Raw genomic sequence first — 8,707 nt, forward strand, 5'->3', positions numbered from 1 at the left:
TCATGGAGTCAGCAGATGTTTTTTCCGCCCTTATCTTGCTTCATATCTCTGCAGCGTTTGACACTGTTGACATTTCCTCTTCCTCTCAGAGGTCTCTTCTCTGCACTGACTCTGCCTTTCCTGGTATACCTTTTCCTTCACCTTGGGACTCCTTTACTGCCTGGGTGCTCCTCTTGGTTCTGTCTGGGGCCATCTGTCCACCCCCATGGGGTCCACTGCCTGTAACTGTGGGTCTCCATGCATGTGCTCTGCTAGGTTCAAGGCAGCTCCTCCTGACACTGCCACCTGGATGGTTCCCAGGATTTCTAACTCAATCTGTCCAGAAACTTGCCCCTGAAGCCAGTGTTTTGCATCCCCCTGGGCTGGGGCCCTAGCCTTGCCCTCCCTGCTTCCCCCACTCCCTCAGTCCAAGTCCTGATGAGTCCTTGTCCCCGATAGCTTTCAGATCCCTTCACTTGTCTCTACCCAGAGCTTTTTACCTTGGCAGATGACTCTGCTGTGTCCCAGAAGGAGTACAGCCCAACCTTTGCCTTGGGGCTCTCATTCCATCCTTGCCATCCCCTAGTGCCTACTGCTCCCGGGTCAATTAGCTGTCCAGAGTCTGCGTTTACTCCCTGGCTTCAAGCCCCACATGTCGCTGGCCCACACTCCTCAGCACTCTGTGCGAGGTCTGGCCACATTTGCCCTCCACCCACCAGCTTGCAATCCCGTCTCTTCCTACTTTTCTTCTCTCCTACTGCTCTCACAAAAGCACTTAGGGTTCCAGGAAGTGCCTCTGTGTTTTCTCACACAGCGCTTGCACTGCAATTCCTCCCACGCATACACACTGGTCCTCGTGCTTTCTCCTTGCAGGACCACTACCTCCCACTCCAAACTGGATCACTCAGAAAGATGCCTGGCGGGGCGCCTGGGTGGCTCAGTGGGTTAAAGCCTCTGCCTTTGGCTCAGGTCATGATCTTAGGGTCCTAAGACAGAGCCCTGCATCGGGCTCTCTGCTCAGCAGCGAGCCTGCTTCCTCCTCTCTCCCTCTCTGCCTGCCTCTCTGCCTACTTGTGATCTCTGTCTGTCAAATAAATAAATAAAATCTTAAAAAAAAAAAAAGAAAGATGCCTGGCGTGGCTGTGTTCTAAGGGCACCTTGCCAGTGGGGACGGGGGTTGGAGGGCATGGCATTCTGGCCCCCGGTGGGACTCTCTGTGGGCATGTCCTGCAGCCACAGGTGTGGGAAGGCCATGGAAGTGGAGGAGTAGCATGAATGAGGATGAAGATTGTATGTCTGAGGACGCCAGGCTCCCATGGCCATGCCAGGGATCCAGAATGTTCCACAGGTAAGCTGCAGCAATCTGGAGGTTGGAGGCCTGAACCAGCCCCCTAGAGGCCTCAGACTCCTCTTTTTTGTTTTGAGAGAGAGAGAGGATAAGCGGGGAGGGGCAGAGGGAGAAGGAGAGAGAGAATCCCAGGCAGACTCCACACTGAGCGCCAATCCCAACACGGGACTTGATCTCATGACCCTGGGATCAGGACCTGAGTTGAAATCAAGAGTTGATGCTTAACCGACTGAGACTCCCAGGGGCCCCCAGACTCGTCTAGATGAGGCTTCAAGCAAGGCAGAGACACCAGATAGGGTTTCTAACCATAGCAACTGCCCACATTTGGATTGGAGAAGCTTCTGTTGTTGGGGGTTGTTCCGCGCATCAGAGGACGTGGGGGCAGCATCGCTGGCCTCTTCCCAGGTTCAGCCAGACCTTGCTGGACGGCCACTGGAGGTGAAGCGTGCCCCGGTGGATACCCGCCCCACCCGAACAATCAACTGTGGAGTTGGGGGACCGGGAGCGATGATCCTTGTACCTCCTGAATTTGACTCCTGCATCCCGGGATGGGACCCAAGATGCTAGGAAGGGGAGGTAGAAGTCTGGGCTCTAGGACAAGTGGAGCTCAGAGTGAGGGAGTGTTTGTTTGCCCAGAGACTAGCTTCTGTTGTGCTACCAAGGAAGGGCCTGATGGAAACGTGAAGCATCAGTCATCTTCTCCCACTTCCCAGGCTCTGGGCTGGGGGGCTGGCCTTGGTGCAGGAGGTGCCCCTCACTTTCACGGGGACCATCTGGCTCCCTGGCTCCTGCCACCCTTTGAAGACAGGACTTGGGCCATGCTGGGCGCTAGCCCCAGCACGCCAGTTTCTCAATCAACATTAGGTGAATCACTAAGTCCCTTAACATGAAGTCCCGAATGGGTGACCCTTTTCACCATCATCTGTTCCTTAACTCTGTGCTGCGTGAAGGAGGGAGTGGAGTTTTTGATCGAGTAGGAGTACCACGAGGTGGGTAAAAGGGTTCATCTTCCCAAAGCAGTATTCTTTTGTAATTATCATCAGATCCCTTGAGAAAGCAAATTCCAAGGGGATAGACAAACACCTAGTAGAAGAAACGGCTGGTGTCTTGGCTGGGACTGCTGTATGGAATTACCGCAGACCAGGGTGGGGCGGGGCGGATGGTTTCAAGAACGGACGTGCGCTTCTCAGACCGCTGGAGGCTGGAAGTCCAAGATCAAGTGGCTGACAGATGTGGTGTCTAGTGGGAGCCCACTTCCTGGTTTGCAGATGACTATGTTCTCATTTTGTCTTCACAGGGGAAGGGCTGAGAGAAGGAGCAAGCTCTCTTGTCTTTTCTTTCCTTACAAGGGAAGGGGCCCCTCATGATCTCATCACCTCCCAACCCCCGCAGCCCCCAACACCATCACATGGGGTGTTAGACTTTCAACATTCAAATTTTGGGGGCGGCCAACACACATTCGACCTCCAACAGCTGGCAAACAATCTGTGTGTGGAAACCCATCAACTCATCTGGGAAAAGAAAGCAGCAGCTGAAAAGGAGGAAGGGGAGAACTCTTTCTTGCTGAGTGTGGGAGAAGTGGGGGTTTTAGATCTGTACTAGTGAGGGTTCAGCTCATCTAGCCATTATGGGGAGAGCTGGAACATTCCTGGGGTTGATCATAGAACGGATGGAATTGTTGGGTGTCTTTCCTTGGGAAAGATGGGACCCCAGGCAGCTCTGCCTTGGGACATAGCTCTCTCCCCAAGTGGTCCTAAGGCCTCCCTCTGGCACTGCTGGGCACTGTGGGGTGCATTAATTGTCATTGCTTTTCGGAGCAAGAATCTGATGGACTCACCTTGAGCAGCACATGTCTGCACTCTGTGTGGGAGGTAGGCAGCCCTTCTAATTTGTGACCACTGCAACGGCACTTGGGGACCAGTGGGAGACTTGAGCAGGTCTGACTGACAGACATGGGGGGAGCTAAAATAGAATAAAAATGGCATTTTAATTTAGTAGGAAAATTATTTTATAAATGGTCTTGAGATGGTCGTGTGTCATCTGGGGAAAACCCTCGGGATTCCCACTTCACTCCATACTCCAAGATGAGTTCCAGAAAGAGGAACCAAATGATTTAAAAAAAGAAGCCATAACAATGTTAGAAATAAAAATGGGAGATTTTTTGCAATCTCAGCATGGGGGGAAGGCTTTTCTAAGCATGTCATAAAACCCAGAAACCAAAGAAAAATTTAATAAATTCACTTGCATAAAAATAAAATCTGCATGGTGAAGGACAGCTAAAATTCACCGAGTGGTTGTCATGTGACAGTTGCCACGTGCAAATTCCTATGTTAGTTCATTTACTCCTTGGAGCAGTCAGTGAGGTTGGCATTATTACCCCCATTCCACAGACGGGGAGAGTGAGGCACAGAGAATTTAAGAAAGTTGCCCGAGAGCGTAAAAAACCCAAGGTGTGATATATGATACTGGCGTTGGTGCAAACTCAGGGGATAAGGGTAGAGACGTGATCTTGTTTATATACGCATGAAATCTCGCCCATGTGATAAGGCAGTGCTAACTCTATCGCCTCTTGGATGGATGACCGAGTAGCCGGAAGCAGGGGTGGGAAGGAGATTTTCACCGACTCCCTTCCGTACAAACAAGCTGAAAGCAAAAGCGGAGACAGGGAAACTACAAACCAGACCCAAAAATTCAAGAAGACTGGTGTCTTGTACATCACAGCCTTCTCCCCAGCTCTGGAGGACCCCGCCTCCGGGCAGCGGTGCTGGTGCTAGAACAAGGAACGAGTATGTTCTGCTCTGCGTAAGCTGTTTAAGGTGCGTGGAACCAGGAAGAGGTTGTAGCTACGCTTTCTTTACAAAATGGTCAGATAAAGCACTGTCATGTCTCACTCATCTTTGCTGGGCCACTTTAGGCACCTGTTCGCGCCTGCGTACTTGCTCCTCCTAGGCTCCACCCACCCGGCTTCCAAGCAACCCTCATTCAAGGGCACAGAGCCCCTGGCAAGCTCCTTTATTCCGCGCCCCCTGCCGGCGGTGCACAGGCCCTCGGTAAACGTTTGCTGAATGAATGAATGAATGCGTGCATGCATGCTAAACCTGGGCTGCACATGGTCAACGCACAAGTGAACTGTGTTCCCGCCTTGCTTCTCCGGGTGTGTCAGCCTCTGTCGGAATCCCAGAAAGGAGGGCTGGGGGCGGTGCGGGGGCGGGGAGTTGGCCTGGCCCCCCACCCCCACCCCCCACCGTCTCCCAGTCTGTTTAGAGCTGCAGGGTCTGCATCAGCCAGAATTACATTGTCAGATTAATCCCCGCCCCCCACACCCCGCTCCGAAAGCCTTTCCCAAGACACTACACAGGGTCGTATGGATTGAACACAACGCCCTAATGTTGGGAGGCACTTTCAATCCGTGGTGTTTGATTTCACACCCAAGAGCCCTCCCACGTACCCAGCAGCTTCCATTCCACCACCCTGAGGAACATTCTTTGGGGGAGCGCAGTCCTAATAGAAAGAGGCAATAGCTATTATCAGGAAAGTAGCTGCCAGCTACGAGAACTCTTATGTGCCAGCGACTGCGTTCAGCCCACACGCCATCTCTCATTTCATCCTCCGCACAAACATAGCTAGCACAGCTTACTCTCGGCCCCAGTATTGCAGATAAGGAAATGGAGTCTAGAAGCACTGAGAAACTTGCCTAGGAGTCCTTATGCCACAATCCAAGTTACACGGACATTTTTTGACTACTAATTGTATACCAGCCTTGAACTGTCCATTGAGACATGCATCGAATATTTTCAAATTAATTAAAATGAAATAAAATTTAAAAACCAAGCTCTATAGTCATATGAGCCACATTCTGCACTGATCTGGTGGCCGCTGTCTTAGTGCATCTCCATTGGTACGGTAAGTTCCTCGGGATGGGGCTGGTTTAGCTACGCCATCCTGACCTAGCTATCAGGCAGATAGTATCCCAAGTCACAGGAAGGGACTCTGAGGTCCCAAGACTGACTCTGAGTCACTTCCCCAAGCTCCCTCAGCCTCAAGGCTGGACCTCAAGCAGGCTCCACTTTCTATCCTATAGGAAGGAGTAGATAACCCATCAACAGAGTCCTGATTTGATGATCTGTAAGGGAAAAAAAATTGTAATTTTCTTGAAAGGGATTTTTGAAAAATATTAGCTAGTGGATATAAACCAAAACACAGGCATTTAATTTGCTTTTTAAAATTTTTATTTATTTATTTGAGAGAGAGCGAGAGAGAGCAAGCACAAGCAGGGGAGAGGCAGAGGGAGAGAGAGAAGCAGGCTCCCGGTGGGCAAGGAGCCTAATGTGGAGCTTGATCCCAGGACGCTGGGATCATGACCTGAGTTGAAGGCAGACGCTTAACCGATGGAGCCACCCAGGCGCCCAAGTACAGGCATTTTAGAGTAAATACGAGCTATTGCTGTTTTAAAACTACCTTGTTGGGGGCGCCTGGGTGGCTCAGTGGGTTAAGCCGCTGCCTTCGGCTCGGGTCATGATCCCAGGTCCTGGGTTCGAGCCCCACATCGGGCTTTCTGCTCAGCAGGGAGCCTGCTTCCTCCTCTCTCTCTGCCTGCCTCTCTGCCTACTTGTGATTTCTCTCTGTCAAATAAATAAATAAAATCTTTAAAAAAAGAAAAAACTACCTTGTTGCTTTCTCTGCAGAATTATCGTTGCACCACCCAGAGCTGACACAGACTTCGAGCGTTTTCTAGGTCTTCTGGGATAAGGCTTTACTGGACACAGTTAAAGGGAGGGCTTCCTGAAGGGATTAGGAAATGGGGGAAAGGGAGAATTCTTTTGCCAACGTAAGCAAAATCGATATTCATTTGTAAAACATCCCAAACAGACCTTTTCTACTTATTTCTACTCATCCTGTCTTGAATTTGAAGCCGCCAAGCTCCGCACGGGTGCCAGACGACCCATCTTTATTTACTTTTCACTTGGAACGGACGGATTGAAACATAATCCCAAACCAGAAATGAAAGCAAGACGCTTGGAGCCTCTAACACAGAGATTTTATACTGCCAATTAGGCCTAGATTCACAGGCTTTAAAGACAAGCCTGCGGGAAGACCCAGTTAATGCTTTGCATGTGAAAATCGAGGAGTTGAATCCAGACCCTCCCTGGCCCGCGTGCCACTCATTTTCAGGCTGGCAGGATCCTCTGTGGGACAGCAGCCTCCCTCCAGCATGCTTGGTTTGATGGGCTTTAAGCAGCGGTTTTCAAAGTTGGCTCTACTTAGAATTGCCAGGAGATTCTGCAGACCTAGCAAATCCGAATGCTGGGGCGGGGGGGGGGGGGGGGGACCAGGAGTCAGAACCACTCCCACCTGCTCCTCTCCACGGCACATTGCCAGCTTAGCAGGTGGGACGGGAAAACCGCAGGAGAACTGAAACCTGACCTGATGCTCCAGCCCACCCAGACCTCTGATGTCAGAATGTCTGGCCCGTAGAAGGTGGGAAGGGGGATATGGTGGGAGGTGGGGTCCGTTCTTCTTCCAGAGAGTGAAGGGTCGGGCTGACAAGTCTTCATCAACCTTTGTTTTCACATGATGTGATGCCAGAAGAGGGATCCGAACAAGGTGAAGACAGGAATGGAGAAAGGGAAGCGTGAATAAAGAAGAAAGCCGCCCAACTGGAGATCATATTTGATTGCTTCAAACACGTGGTACCCGAAACCATGACTGGTTGTACAAGAGAGACGCAAGGGAGGGGCTTGGGGCGTTTTATGGGCTGTGAAAAATGCTTCCTCACAAAACATTTTGTGGCCTTGTTGCAAGCCTGTGGGTTCAGTGATCTGCGGAGATTGGCCCTGGGCCACTGGGACCTTCATTTCCAGTTGCAGGCGTTCTTCAGAAACAGAAAGAGCCGAGCATTATCTACACGGAGCTGCTGGGGAAATACCTCTTGTCCACAGCAGGATTGGTGCCGCAGAGGCCAGCATGAAACAGCCAATAGTAAAGCTTCTCCAGTCTCCAGGCTCTGAGGTCCAGGCGCAGCTGCCGGACGCGCTTGTTGGTTACCGAAGTGGCCACAGGGGGGCAGTGTAGCCCAAGGTTCTTACTGGCTCTGCCGCTCTGTCCGTTGGATTCCAGTTTGAAAAGAATAGTGTTTAAAAAACTGGGTACCACAAGAAAAAGGAACAAAACCAAGCTCCTGACCCATGACGGAACCACAGTGGCACAGAACTTATAACCAAACTAAAGTAGTAACAACAGGGAGCCAAATAGAAGACTTCTAAAAGAATGCTTCTGGAAGACTGAAGGCAAATAAGAAATATGGCACCATATGTAGAAAAATAGCTTGATTTCATCATAACAGTGGCGAGGCCAATGCACTGTAGTTGTATTGCAGGTGTTTTTATTTTTTTAAAGAAGATTTTATTTATTTATTTGCCGGAATTAGAGAACACAAGCAGGGGGAGCAGCAGGCAGAGGGAGAAGCAGACTCCCCACTGAGCAAGGAGCCCAATGCAGGGCTTGATCCCGGGACCCTGGGATCATGACCTGAGCTGAAGGCAGACACTTCACCCACTGAGCCACCCAGATGTCCCTAATGTTGCAGGTGTTTAAACTAGAACTTGAAATACAAGCGTGAGCAGAATCCTAACTTACGAATTTGCACATTTTTTCCTCCCTGCTGGGGATGTTCACTTTACTTTGACTTTATCCATAGCACATATGTAACCCCTTCCATGACAGAGGCCTCTGGGCTGGGGGTAGGGTACCTTTGCTCAGGACATGGTGAGTGAAGTCAGACCCCAAAGGTCCCAATAAGTCCAAACTTCGTTTGTCTGTCTCAGGGCTGAGGCAGAGGAGGGCTGTGCCACAGAGTGCCCCACCAAGGGAAAAGTGCGGGGACGATGGGCGGGTGCCGTAGACCCTTCCTCTGCTTGGCCTCAGCCCCCTTCCGCCCTTCCTTGGATCATGCCTTCTTTCGACTCACGGGTGGAAGGTTGTTAGGGAAAAGCCATCGTACGAGCCAGCTCTGGCTGTCCTTGTCTTCCGCTCATTCCACGGACCTCCAGGGAGGATGGTGACCTGTTCTGGAAGGTGAGAACCTGAAAACCAGCCGGCCCCAAACCGTGGGTATGACCCGGACCCATCACCTCTTCCCGGAGCACCTGTCCTCTCTGTTGATAAGAGACACATGCCCAGAAATCCAAATGTCAGTGACACAACTGTCCCCACTGCGATTACAAACATTACAGTGTTTGGAAGGGATTTGAAATGAAAGAAAAGCAAGTTCAGGAGGAGCTGTCCTCAGTCCTCTTGTGTCTGCAACTTAGGATGACAGAAATGACCAGCCTGTGACCTTAGGCCTTCTTCACCGTCAAACACAGACAGCTGGCATGGGCT

Source organism: Lutra lutra, chromosome 1, assembly GCF_902655055.1.
Source record: "Lutra lutra chromosome 1, mLutLut1.2, whole genome shotgun sequence".
Taxonomy (NCBI): domain Eukaryota; kingdom Metazoa; phylum Chordata; class Mammalia; order Carnivora; family Mustelidae; genus Lutra; species Lutra lutra.